This window comes from Grus americana, chromosome 3 (genome assembly GCF_028858705.1).
Source record: "Grus americana isolate bGruAme1 chromosome 3, bGruAme1.mat, whole genome shotgun sequence".
Lineage (NCBI taxonomy): Eukaryota > Metazoa > Chordata > Aves > Gruiformes > Gruidae > Grus > Grus americana.
Window position 1 is genome coordinate 46,535,287 of NC_072854.1, and position 13,317 is coordinate 46,548,603.

A 13,317-nucleotide genomic window follows, 5' to 3' on the forward strand; every position below is an offset into this window, starting at 1 on the left:
TGTTGACTACAGTGCTTAAGCTGTTCTCCCAGAAGCTAGGACTTCAGTTCTACTAAAAACTGAAACTGAAGTGAAACTTGCTACTTCTTCCCAGCAAATGAATAATATAGCAAAGAAATTAAGAAGGTAAAGGTGCTTGTAAATGCTTAAAATATGAAAAGTATTGGATAAATAAGAGTTCAAATTACTTAATTAAGATGTTTATTTTTGCATACTATTTGTGGCCCCATTACTTCATTTATGGTTATCATTGCTGAAGTAGTTCATTATTCTGTTTTATAAGATAATGCCAGGGTTTGTGACTTACCATGTATTTAAAAAACATATTGAGGAGCAATACGCCCCAGGGAGTATTTTCCCATGCTAGAAATGGCTTTCCATATCTGATAAACTGCTTAGGTTTGAATAGTGGAGCAATTTCCTTGCCCCCCTGAAATGGACCAAATACGCTTGGTATAGTCTAACTAAAATAATTTCAAGGTAGATTAGAAGCCTAGGCTTGCTTTAGGTGAAATTCACTTTACAAAACCTCAAAGAGATTTAAATACTGCACAGATCTTGTAATTCTCTACACACTAGTAAACTTTAATTCTTCTGTTCTGAGAATTTGAAGTCAATGGAGCACACTTTAACAGTTATCCTAGTGAGTAGCTAGTACTCAGGACTAAGCTACTGTGTGGCTGTCACCACAACTAATATGCGATATGTAGTGCCATATATCTGAATCTTGACAACGGATTCATTTCTAAATCCAAGGAAAAGGAATGAGATTAATTATAATTCATCAGACTGTATAATACATTACTTGGTTTAAATGGCTGTGTCTTTGAGGATGGAGGCCTCTCTCAGCTGTATATTAAACACAAAAAAAATCACCTATGAATTCTATTTATATTATTACTTTAAGACTAGGCATTTGGAATAATATATAACAGAAAATCTCCTGCTATGTTCTTCCCCCCTGAAAATTAGTTCTATAAATTCACAGTGAATAAATCACTCAGACACTTGGAAAAAAGTTCTCTTTTAATATTGTAAATGCAATCAACAAACACAAAGTTCCCCATGTATGGAGAGCTTGGGTCAAGTATACGGGCAATTTAACTATACAGCTGTACAAAAACTGTTGCAGCTCATTGACGCATGATTAATGTTAATCTTTTATATGGTATATTCTAAGAGAGACATGAAAAAAGCACAATGATCAAAGACCCATTTCATTCTTATGTTATTACTGAAGTTTAAATCTTATTGGAATAATAACTCAGTTGCACAGTAAAAATTAAGTTTCTTCCCATTATTAGAATGTCCTCTTTCATATTTACAATTCAAAGTTACCTATCTATTGGGCATTATCTCATACTAGAGAAACTTCCACTCCCCACTAATTAAACTCAAGCCTTATTTTTATTATCGATTGGAGTTCTGTTTAAGGCTGTATTATAAGGTTGTGTACCCAGCTCTTGTTTAAGACATAAACCAGTGATTTTGCTCATAGCTATTTCAGCATTGTGCTTGTAAGAATTAATTTGGGCTTTAAAAAACTTATTAATTTTGTACCCATTATGATTACTTCTGATTTGAGAAACAAAACAAAGTCCTGATCATGTAATTGGCTCCACTTAGCTTCCATCTTTATATTTTTTCAAAGCTTCATTTATTGCCACAGGGCAATGGTCCAGGTATTAATATTTTTCTTCCATGCATCTAAATTAGCAATGGATTTGTAAAAAGCTAGACAAATACAAAGTCATTATGTCTATAGAATACATATTCTTACATACATTTTTGTTAAGAGGGGGGAGAGGGAATTCTATTGGGCTCAAAGAACAAATCACAAGGATAAGACATTAGGTAAAATGTATTGGTATTCATAAAGAAGACTATAGAGTTTCTAAGAATAAACCTAAACAAGACATGACATTTGCATAAGCAAAATAAAATGTAAAAGTTGATGCAAAACAATTTTATTGGTACGCTGTTGAACCGCAAGGAGAAAGAAAAAAAAAGACTTCTCTAGAATTCTTTGCCCTGCTATGCTGCTATTGCATATTTCCTATTGCAAGTATTAATGGCTTGGCTGCCTCATTTAAATGTTTGATGAAGTCAACATAAGAGAAACTGCAGAAACAGTGGTGGTTAGGCCCAGAATTTAGAATGTGTCTCAACAAACTCAAAAAGTGTTCTGGAAAAATAAGAATGATATTCAACAGGGACAAGCACGAGATTCTACACTTGGGAGAGAATGAGTAGCTCAGCAAATGCAAGTGAGGAAACAGCTAATCAGGGGGTAGTTATGCAGAAAAGAACCTAGACATTGTTGTGACAAGGCAAATATGAATCTACAATATCATGCTGTGGCAAAGGAGTCAAACATGTTGGGATTTCTGAATAAGACGGGAACCTGAAAACAGTAATAATAGTCTTTTCTTCCACTCACTACTTTGGTTGTGGTCTTTTCTGCACTGTATACAGTTCTGCACACTGCAATGCAGTGATATGGAGCAATTTGAAACACTCTAGCAAAAGCAGTTATAACTATGAGATGCTTAGAAATAGTCTAGAGAAGAGTAGACTGGCAGAGACACGAGATAAGCACAGAATCAAAGAATGATTGAGACTGGAAGGGACCTCTGGAGGTCATCTGGTCCACCCTCCCCTAATCAAGCAGGGTGACCTAGAGCTAGCTGCCTAGGACCATGTCCATACAGTTTTTTTATATCTCCAAAGTGGGAGACTCCACATGCTCTCTGGGCAACCTGTGCCAGTGTTTGGTTACCCTCACAGTAAAAAAAGTGTTTGCTGATGTTCAGAGGGAACCTCCTGTGTTTCAGTCTGTGCCTGTTGCCTCTGGTCTTGTCACTGGGCTCTACTGAAAAAAGGCTGGCTCCATAGATAAGATCCTCCCTGCGACATCTCTTCTCCAGGCTAACCAGTTTGAGCTTTCTCAGCCTTTCCTTATATGGCAGATGCTCCACTCCCTTCGTCATGTCCCTTCATTGGACTCTTTCCAGTTTGTCCATGTGTCTCTTGTACTGGGAAGCCCAGAACTGGACACAGTACTTCAGGTGTGGTCTCACCAATGGTAAGTGGAGGGAAAAGATCGCCTCTCTCAACCTGCTAGCAAGACTTCTCTTAATGCATCCCAGGATACCATCAGCCTTCTTTGCCACAATGGCACATTGCTAGCTCATGTTCAACTTGGTGTCCACCAGGACCCCCAGGTCTTTTTCTGCCAAGCTGCTTCAGAGCTGGTCAGACCCCAGGCTGTACTGGTACATGAGGTTGTTCCTCCTCAGGTGCAGGACTTTGCACTTGCCTTTGTTGAACTTCATGCAGTTCCTGTCAGGCCATTTCTGCCTGAGGTCCCTCTGGATGGCAGCACAATCATCTGGTGTATCAGCCACTCCTCCCAGTTTGATGTAATCAGCAAACTTGCTGACAGTACGCTCTGCCCATCATCCAGTTCATTAATGAAGATGTTGAACAAGACTGGATGCAGTATTGACCTCTAGGGTACACCTCTGGTTACTGACCTCCAACTAGACTTCACACTACTGATCACCACCCTCTGGGCCCTACCATTCATCCAGTTTTCAATCCACTTCACTGTCTGCTCATCCAGCCCATACATCAACAGCTTCTTTATGAGGATCTTATGGGAGACAGTGTCAAAGGCCTTACTGAAGTCCAGGTGGACAATATCCACTGCTCTCCCCTTATCCACCAAGCCAGTCACTTAACTTCAAAAGTTTATCAAGTTGGTCAAATATAACTTCCCCCTGGTCAATCCTTGCTGACTACTCCTAATGATTTTCTTGTCCTTCATGTGCCTGGAAATGGTTTTCAGGATTAGCTTATCACCTTCCCAGGGATTGAGGTGATGCTGACTGGCCTGGAGCTCCCTGGGTCCTCCTTCTTGCCCTTCTTGAAGAAAGAAGTAACATTTAGCTTCCTGCATAATATATCTTCAGATGTTTGGAAGATGGTTTTAGAGAGAGAAATAAACTCATCTCTGTGTCCTCTGCAGGTAAGAGGAAGAGTGATGAGTGTCAATTGCCATAAAGCTGTTCAAGGCAAACAGAATCTTTTATAACAATAAGGATTGCTAAGCCATTAAAGCCTTCATGAGAAAACTGTAAAATATGGCAGTCTATTAAAGAATATTGTACACTGTATCATGTACTGGCACCAAATAAACTAAAATAAAATGTGCAAGCCATGCTTCTATATCCAAAAGTATTCAGACTCAGAGCAATTTTTTATTCTTTTATGGCTCTTAGTAATGTTATATTTTAGGCCTCTTAGTAATGTAATATGCTTTGGTGCATCTCAAACAATAAAGTGAGTCAACATGTAAGTCTTGAATTAGGCCAGGTTGTACAAATGTGAGGTATTAATTCTAGAGTTATGGGATATCATCCGGAAAGACTCTAGACATTCCTGCCTAAGACCCATCAGTGAAAGTCATTAGATGATCCCATCTTGCCAGACATTGAGGAGAGAGAAGAAAACTGTCAGACATACAGAACGATGAATTTCTATGAGAAACATCATGCCTGCTATTACACAGGCCAGTACTTTTAAAATTAACAACACACAATGGGTACAAATCCCTCATCAATTAAAAGTTCAGTTTTGTATATGATCCATCAAACTGGCATATGGATGTAACCTGTGGCTCATTGTCTCCCTCAAGTGGATAATACAAGAACAGGGATTTATTTCTTCTAGACAAAGTTTTTTTGTTTTTTGGGGGTTTTTTTGGTTGTTTTTTTTTTAATGTCATCCTGCTTTGACTCATTCTTCTGTTTGAAGGGACGAGATTTGATACATGCAGCCAGCTTGACCGGGAATATGAGTATACAAGGTCATCATTAAAAGCTGCAACCAGCTGTGAAGAGCCAAAACTTGGGAGGATTTTCCTTGGCCAGACTAACAACAACAATCCTTTCTTTGCCCATGAGCTGTACCAGAAGTCCTTATGCTGTAGCAGTGGGACATAGATTTCCTGAAAGACCACCCAGTGCTGTTCACAACTGCAAGAGGATAAAAAAATAAACCAATGGCTGGCAGGAAGAACAAAATATTCAGTTGTCTGCAGTCTGAAGTCCCAAAAGTTTGCTTCAGTGTTTTCGGTGGCAGGGCACAAGCTGTGAACCACTCATCTTGAACAAATGTGAGTACTCAAATTTGGGTCATTAAGTTGGACAGAATTTGTTTAGGGCTGTTAAACCTCAGCATCCAGAACCCCTAAGAGATTATTTTGCTTGGATTTGGGTCTTTGTAGATCTAGCATTTACTAAAAATTCCATGGAAACTCTTGAAAGATCTTAAATTCTGTCAGTGTTTACATTATCATAGCTGACCCAAATTGAAAGATAAAGCAGGAAAGAAAAAAAATATTAAATATTCAGATGTACTGAGTACTAGTGATAGATTTCTGCGGGGAAAGAATTTATCTGTCATCCTTAGGTAATTTCATTTGGAAATCTTAAAGGAATTAGGCTACAAGTTTACAGTACCTCTAACTCTGAGGTGTAAATGCACCTAATGGGGTGGTAATGTGATAAACCCAAATGATTTCATTCTATATATTTAGAAATAATGCTGGGAAAACCAAACAAAACCAAAACCTATTCTCACAAAGACCTTTGCAAATGTGTTTACTTTTTAATGTGGTGAAATTCTTATTTGCATGTACAAAACTTGTTTTAAATAGCTGGTGAAAAGATGACACATGTATATTCTTATTTGATAAAATTTTGAATTTTGATAAAAAATAATCAACAATAAAAAAAAGCAAGCAAGCAAATAAGTTTGGTTTTTGTTTTTGTTTTGTTGTAAGAGTCCAGGACCTTGTGTGACAAATTCTCTGGTACACCTTATTTTGAATATTGACAAACTGGGCCTGTGCCTTTCTATATGTTTCTTGCTGGTGGGTGGTCAATACTGATAAAGTTCAAAGTTCCCACAATGTAACTAGGAAAAAACATAACAAGAAACTTTGTCAGTATTGAAATTATAGGGTTTTGCAGTAGTCAAAGTCTGAGAAAAGAGAATCCCAGACTGTATTCCCATTATGTCACTGACTTGCAGTGTGATCTTAGGCTTGTTGGACCTTCCTGCTCCAACTTTCTTCATTTGAGTAATAATGAGACATATGCAAAGTCTCTAAATATCCGGTGATACATGTTGATAACAGCACTGGTGACACTGGGAACCTCTCTCCAGGCTGAAGGGAGACCTGATTCTGTGTAAACTGTCGTTGGCTGAGGAAAGCATTGAGGGTTCCATGTCTGGACAGAAATGTAACCCAGGCAACAAGGGAAAAGACTGCATCAATGTAGTTGAGGTGAAATGATTACATGAGGGTATTACACAATCTATCTGCAATATTAGAACCATTCTGGGGACTGAAACACCACATCCCTTTTCTTCTCCTGCCTTCCTTTCTCTCATCTTAAAAAGACACCTTTGAGTCACATATTTTTGTGTTTGCCTTGTTCTGTGTTTGTGCTCTAGTCAGAAAAGTCTGGATAGTAACAGCACAAATGCAGTCAGTGATAAAAGAAGAGGGACGGAATCACCGAGTCACTGCTTGCACAAATGTTGGCTCATCCGACCTCACACGCTTCCCACCCTTTCCCTGCCAGCAGCGTTAACCCGCCTCGCCTTCACGGAGACCGTGGAGATCACTTAATCGCTCCTGTGGCGATCCCCGCGATTCCTTTCCCTCCTGCAGGACCCCACCGAGCTCAGCTTTCCACGCCGTTGCCCCTCTCAGCTGCCCCCCACACAACCTGCTTACTCCTGGCGTGGCACCTCCTCCCCAGCTCCCTTTACCTCCTAAGGTGGCATGAAGCGCTTTGCTTTAGCAGTGCGTTTGTTTTTTACAAGAGTTATCTCCATTACAGCTTCAGGCAAATGAACTGACTAATGAATTTTCTCTCGGCCATGGCAGTGCGCTGCAAGTAATTAAGGGATGTGCTGTGGGGCCGATTAAGCTGCAAGTCACAGCGGCCAGAGCCCAATCGCGGCGAGCCCGTCGCGGTCCCTACCGCCTGCGCTCGGCTCTACAATGGGATCATTGACTATTTATTTACTTCGCACAACAACTCTGCTGTGTACTTAATTATAGGAGCTTTTCAGTCACCAACCCCCACCAGCCCCAGCTCCATCTCTTCGACCCCCCCCCTCCCCCCCCGCCTCCAATAACCAGGGCTCCGTAGTTGATTGCTTGGACAGATGAAGCGCAGAAACCCCTGAGCATCCTTTGGGGGGGGTGCGGGCAGCGCTCCCCCGCGGATCCGGGAACGGGAATTTTTCGTGAGGGAAAGACGAGGGGACAGGGATTTTCCTGTCAAACTGCACAGCACGTCTGTCCAGAAATCAGACCTCGGGAAAACGGCGGGAGGGAGGGGGGAGGAGGAGAGGGTGGGAAGGCGCAGGGGAAATCCTGCAGCCCTTCAAGGCATGTCCGAGCCGCGAAACAAAATCGGGAGAACGGGAGAACAGCCAGACGCCTGTAGCGCTGCGGGGGCGAATGGGGCTGGACGAGAGGCGAAAGCATTGGCAATCCTGCAAGAAAGGGGGTGCTGGATTTCACACCCCAGCTCATTAGGAAGGCCTTGGCACTATTATCAGAGCCCCCCATCCCACCCCACTCCTCCCCACCCCCGCAGCGTTGCTGCTGTTGCTGCTTAGGAGCGAGTTGGCTGGAAAGGGGGGGCAAAGGCAGTCGCGGCGCCCATGGGGCGCGTCGCTTTTCCTTCCCCACGCCGCGCTCGCCTTCCTTATTCGTCCTCGCACGAGTTTTCTCTCCCCCGGGCCCCTTTCCCCTTCCAGACTGGATGGGGTGGGGAAAAAAGTGCCCGAGCTCAGCCCCCGCTAGTCCAGGGAAGGAGCGGGTACAGGCGGGCTTCGGCATGAGGAAAGAGTCGAGAAGCAGCCGAAGGCACCCGCACTTGTTCTAGCACCCCCGCAAGCTGCGGTAGGGGATCTCCGCTTACCCCTGCGCCCACGGGGCAAAACAGGGACGGGCAGGGGTCGCTAAGCGCCCTTTTACCGCCAGCGGGGTCCGGCTCCCCCACCCCCTCCGAGTTTACAAAACGAGCTCGGGGATGCCGATTACGAGCTCGGACGTTGAACGCCCTGAAAACTCGCCGCCCGGCGAGCTCGGGCCCCTTTGGCGGCGGCGGCGGGAGGAGAGGCGGGAGCGCTTCTGCTTCGCCGGCCGCCCGCGAAGCCCTGCGGCAGCCGGTAGCGGGTAGGGCGGGCGGGCAGCGGCGGGAGAACTGGCCCGGGCGGCGGCGAGGCTTGGCGTTGCGGGGAGCCGAGAGTGGCTGCCGCGGAGGAAGCGGGTTTCTGCTCCTTTAAAGGGCGCTGTGCAGCGCTCCCAACGGGAGGCGGATCTCCCTCCTTCCTTCCCTCCCTCCATCCCTCCCTCTTTCCCTCCCTCCCTCCTCCCTCCTTCCCTCCTCCCTCCCTCGCTCGGCCGCCGCTTGCCGCCGTCAGTAGTGCCCGGACGCCGGCTGCACCGCAGCCCGGGCAGTCCTCGACGTCCTGCCACCGCCCTTCCTCCCCCCGCCTCCGCCTTCCTCTCCCTCCCCGCTTCCCCGCCCGCAGCTCAAGGTAGGAGGATGTCCCGGGGTGTCCGTCCGGCCACCACGGCCGGAGGGGTTGCATGCAAGTGAGGGGCTGCAGGGGGGCGGGGTAGGGTGGCGGCGGGGGAAGCACCGTAGCCGTTCTGTGGCGAGAGCTGCACACCGCGATGTCTCTTGACCAGGTGTCTCCGGGCAAAGGCGGGCGCTGAGCTGGCGGACCCGGGCACTGTTGGGCTGACCGGCTCCTGCTGCCCGGGTCTGTCCCTCCTGTGGGGCAGGCAAACCTGCCGCCTTTCTTTCTCCATCCCCGCGTTACCCCGCACTGTCAGAACCGCCGCTGTCCCCACGCTGGGAGCGGAGGGCTGGGAAGCAGGGGCGAGACGGCAGGGCAGTCCCCCGATGCCCCCCACCCGGCTCCCGCGATTGCCTGAACTGCCCCCCCACAGTCGGAGTGCTGCTCCCGGGCCGGGCTCAGGGCAGCCGAGCTGGCAGCCTTGAGGATGTGCCCTCCGCTCTCCTGGGGGAGCGGAGGTGAGAAATAGGCTCTAACTTCGCTAGAGTTGTGGGTGGACAACAGTCTCTACTTCCGTGAGGTCTCCCCCTGCCCCTACCCGGCCCCCACGGTACGGCACAGCCAGCCCCCCTTCTGGCTTGTCTGCAGTCCTGTCATTTATTTCTGAACAAATTCAGCATTCTTTGGGAGAGCAACCATCGCTAACCCAGCCAGGGCGCTGACACTCTCTGTGTAAAGCAAGAGACATTCCTGCCTACGGAGTGGAGGCATGATTGCAGTGAGCCGTGTGCGCACTGAGAAGGAATGAATACATTATAATGAAAACCTCTCTTCACGTTTTCCTTAGAAACTTTTGGGGGAGTAGAGCATGGAAAACATTAAACATCCTCCTTCTCCTCCCAAAATCTTTCACAGCTTCCTCAACCCCAAAGCAAACTTAAGGGACGAAAAGCTGATCTGTAGATAATGTCATAAATGTTTGTTCTTGCTGCTTAAAACCTGCTGGGAAAGTGCATTGCTGTGATACCCAAAAGTGCCTGAACAAGTAAGTCTATTGCATACTCAGTTCGTTAATTAGAATGCACGTCTTTCCACTAGCTAAAAATTAATTACCATCTTAAAATGTCATAAATCATGGGCGCAACAGAAACTTGGTTGTAAATTTGGACTGAGCTAATAACAGACAGAGGAGAACCTATGTTTTTTATAGCTGGTGGGAATGAAGTGCAAGTGGGCCGCAATGTGTTTTTAAATTAGAATATCAACATTCATTTGAATACTTTGACAAACGTTAAAAAAGGGAGGACTGTGTTACTGCTTTGTCAGCAAAGCTGCAATACTTGTTTCTAGAGATCTGGAGAGGTTGGTCAGGTGTTGCGGTAAGCTATGGCTCACCTCACACCAGATTGCAACAGCAGGAGGACTGTGGTGGCATGTGAATCTGAAGTGTTTGCAAGGATTTGCTGAAAAATACCCGAGAAACAAAGCTTTGGGGACCATATGTTATACACATACTAAATTTATATCAGTTGTTGTTGGGAGAGGACAAAACAGTAGATTAAGTGATATAAAAATATTATCATCGATTCTTAGAGACATAGCTATGACCTGAAAAGGAAAGCCATTTTCTTTTTAAAGTAATATGGTAAAACTATACATCCCAGTAGGTGGCACCTAGCTGGAACTGGGTTAACTTTTATTATGATAACAGCACATGAAAACACGATCTGAAGGAAAAAGTGCCTGATATAATAAGGTAATCAGAACCACATATCTTCCCTTTCCAAATGAACCGTTATGTACATAAGATCACCGTCTATAGTTGACACATACCTAAAGAATTTAGTAGGCTTTTATTACCCAGAAAAGATTTAAAGGCCCTAGATTGTCTATTCCTCTTTCCTCACCTATAGATGGAATACTATTTCTCATATCAGCTTCACTTCAACATTGTTCTTGTGTTACTACCATGTCTAAGACAGATGACCAAAATATAAAACAAATCAAAACATACATCCAAGGAATTGTATATTTCCCAGTTGCTGATCACTGAAGTGTGGAGGGCAGTTTCATAAAGACTTTAATCTGAAAAGAACTGTGTAACAGTGGTGACAAGCCCCCAAAACACAAGACCAGCTTCTCCAGTAGAACATTTTATTAGGGATTTCCAATCTTTGAACTGTACATCTTACAGGGAAGGAAATGTGAAAGGCATTAAGAACACGTACCTGCTTTCATATTGAAACCACTCTGGAGGGTGGACAAAAGTATCTTTTTAAAGGTTACCCTTGTTTTTCCCTCCCTTTCCCCAAGGAGAAATGAAGCTTAAGTCCAATTAACAGAAAAGGAGTCTAGGGTGGTGAGGTCTGAGGCTTTAGTTAATTGTATAGTCAGTAAGAGGTCGTCAGTCACCAAATATTCAGTGAGTTCTAAACATCTGCTGTCTTGCAAGATTTACTTTTTGATAAGGAAGTGATATTCTTGAGAACATAATTCTGCATTAACTACGATTTTCCTTCAAGGTGGGAGCTAGGGTTTGAAAGAAGGGAGGAGGGATGTTAACACAGAGCATTAAGCGATGTGTGATAGCAGATGAGAGCGGTACTCCTTCTGAGCCTCCAAAATGCCATAAAATAGCTGGCCAGCTAACATAATCGAGGGTATAATACATGCCTTTAAGAAGCCGATAACAGATTTTAATTTCCTTTCCGTGATGAGAAATGACTGTAGGGGAAAACGGAGGCGTTTTGACACCTCAAGCGCCTGGTCGCGTAGGCGCGGTGGCCGCGGCGGCGGGCTGGGAGCGCTCTCCGTGGTGCTGAAAGGAGAGGCTCCGGGCGCTGTCCGCGGTGCCGAGGCCGCAGCCGGCGGTGGCGGGATGTTAGCACGGGGGAAACGAAACTTGGATTGAGTCTTAGGCATGCGACCGGGGGATGTGCAGTGTGGGCTGCTGAATATTTAATAATAAAAGGAATTAATCACAAGTTATTTTATGATTCCGGGTATAAACGCCTCGGTGAGTTAGGAGCTCTGTTGGGCTTAGACTACGGGTAGCTGTATTTTTTTTTAAGAGATATTAGAAAATCAGACTGATAACAGGAGTCACTTTGCCCGAAGTTTATGTCTTGTCTAATCTGCTAAAGCTGACCATGAATGTTACATTTTCAAAACTGCTTACCAAAACTAAATTAAATTTTTTAAAAAATCCGTTTAGACAGGAAGCTACGTCTGAGCACTCACAAATTAAAAAGTATCTACAGATGCCTGATGTCCTTTATTTCAGCAACACCAGGGGAAAGAGGAGGGAGGCAAAGAATGTTCACAATATTCACGTTGGTGGGTTTTATTTCTCCTTGGACTAAGATAAAATATGAAAGAGTAGAAGAGAATAAATATATATATAGAAAATATACGAAAAAGCATCTCTCTACATTTTTACTGGGAGATATTCTAAGTGTGAACTGAAGGAGTCGCTAGATATCCTTGCTTTTAACACTAGGTGTTCTTTTTAAAGTGCTCCAATAGTCAAATCGTCTGATTGAATTCCCTGCTAGACTGCAGAACTAGCCATTCATGATACTTATTTTTGACACTGCAGTTATGCCTCCATCTTAAAGAAAAAAAAAATCAATGATGTTTAATAATCCCCTCTCAGAATGTACTTTTCTTTTCATCAGTGTTTTACAGTGTTTTAAGTAAATGCGTGCAGAGGAAATCAGTAAGCCGTAATGATAAAAAGTTACTCTGAATTACTAATACTTTTAGGGATACAGAGCACCAACGTTACAGGTTATAATTTAATTGCTGCTTTTACTTATTTTCATGTCCACAATACACAGATGTTATTTAAGAACAAACTGTAACTCACCTCTGCTGTGCTCTACTTCTGATAGATTCCACAGAGTGTTCTCATTAGCTTGGCATCATCGGTATTTATTTCTGTAAAGTCAGTATGTACCTGTGGGAGAAGTCTCTCAGTGATATTTTCTTTAGTAATAAAAGGCAGGGAGGGAGATAAAGGAGACAAAAGATGTCTGTAGGCAGAATGTAGAATAGAATGAATTCATTTTCCTGGTGAGGAATCTAGGAATTATCTTTTAATATTTGTAATAAAGCTTAAGTAGGTTCAGCAAAAGCATCACTTAGATTGCAAAGTCTGACAGTCCTGGTTCAACGTATTTTAATGGATAGGGGCACACAACTAATTGTATTTCCAAGGAAAATCTGAAGTAGTCCACAGAGTGAGTTTATCTTCTTTGGAACACCTGGCCGAAAGACAAAAGTCTGTGGCTGAATTTGCAGTTACAAACTCAGTATCCTATTATCAAACTGGGAAATGCTATTGTTCTCACTGAGGACTGCAAAATGACAAACTACATAGATCTCAGTACAGGGAGGAACAGCAATATTTCTATAATACTAGAGTGAAAGGAAAGCAGAATGCAAAATAAGAGAGTGGCAGAATAAAGTGCAAAACATAAACTAGTAAATCCCCAAGTTACTGTCTTTTAAGCAACACTGAAATTTCAATGCACAGGTCTGTGCATTCAACAAAGCTGTTCTAGCGCTGCCGACTCCTGTTTACCTTGCAAAAGCAGGCTGATGCTCCATAATCACTGGGTCCGGAGCAAGTTCCTAGGGACAGTTAGTATACAAGCCATCACATTTACCCTATTTCATGCATTAACGTGAGTAACA

At 43.9% G+C, this 13,317-nt stretch overlaps 1 protein-coding gene across 1 annotated transcript in view; it reads left to right on the forward strand.

Moving 5' to 3' along the window:
• The first annotated feature begins 8,506 nt into the window (after window positions 1–8,506).
• Window positions 8,507–13,317, forward strand: part of GRIK2 (glutamate ionotropic receptor kainate type subunit 2) — a 431,194-nt gene continuing 426,383 nt past the window's right edge. The window contains exon 1 of the mRNA XM_054822179.1: window positions 8,507–8,634. The gene's annotated coding sequence lies outside the window, so the exon portion shown is untranslated. The remainder of the gene's footprint in view (window positions 8,635–13,317) is intronic.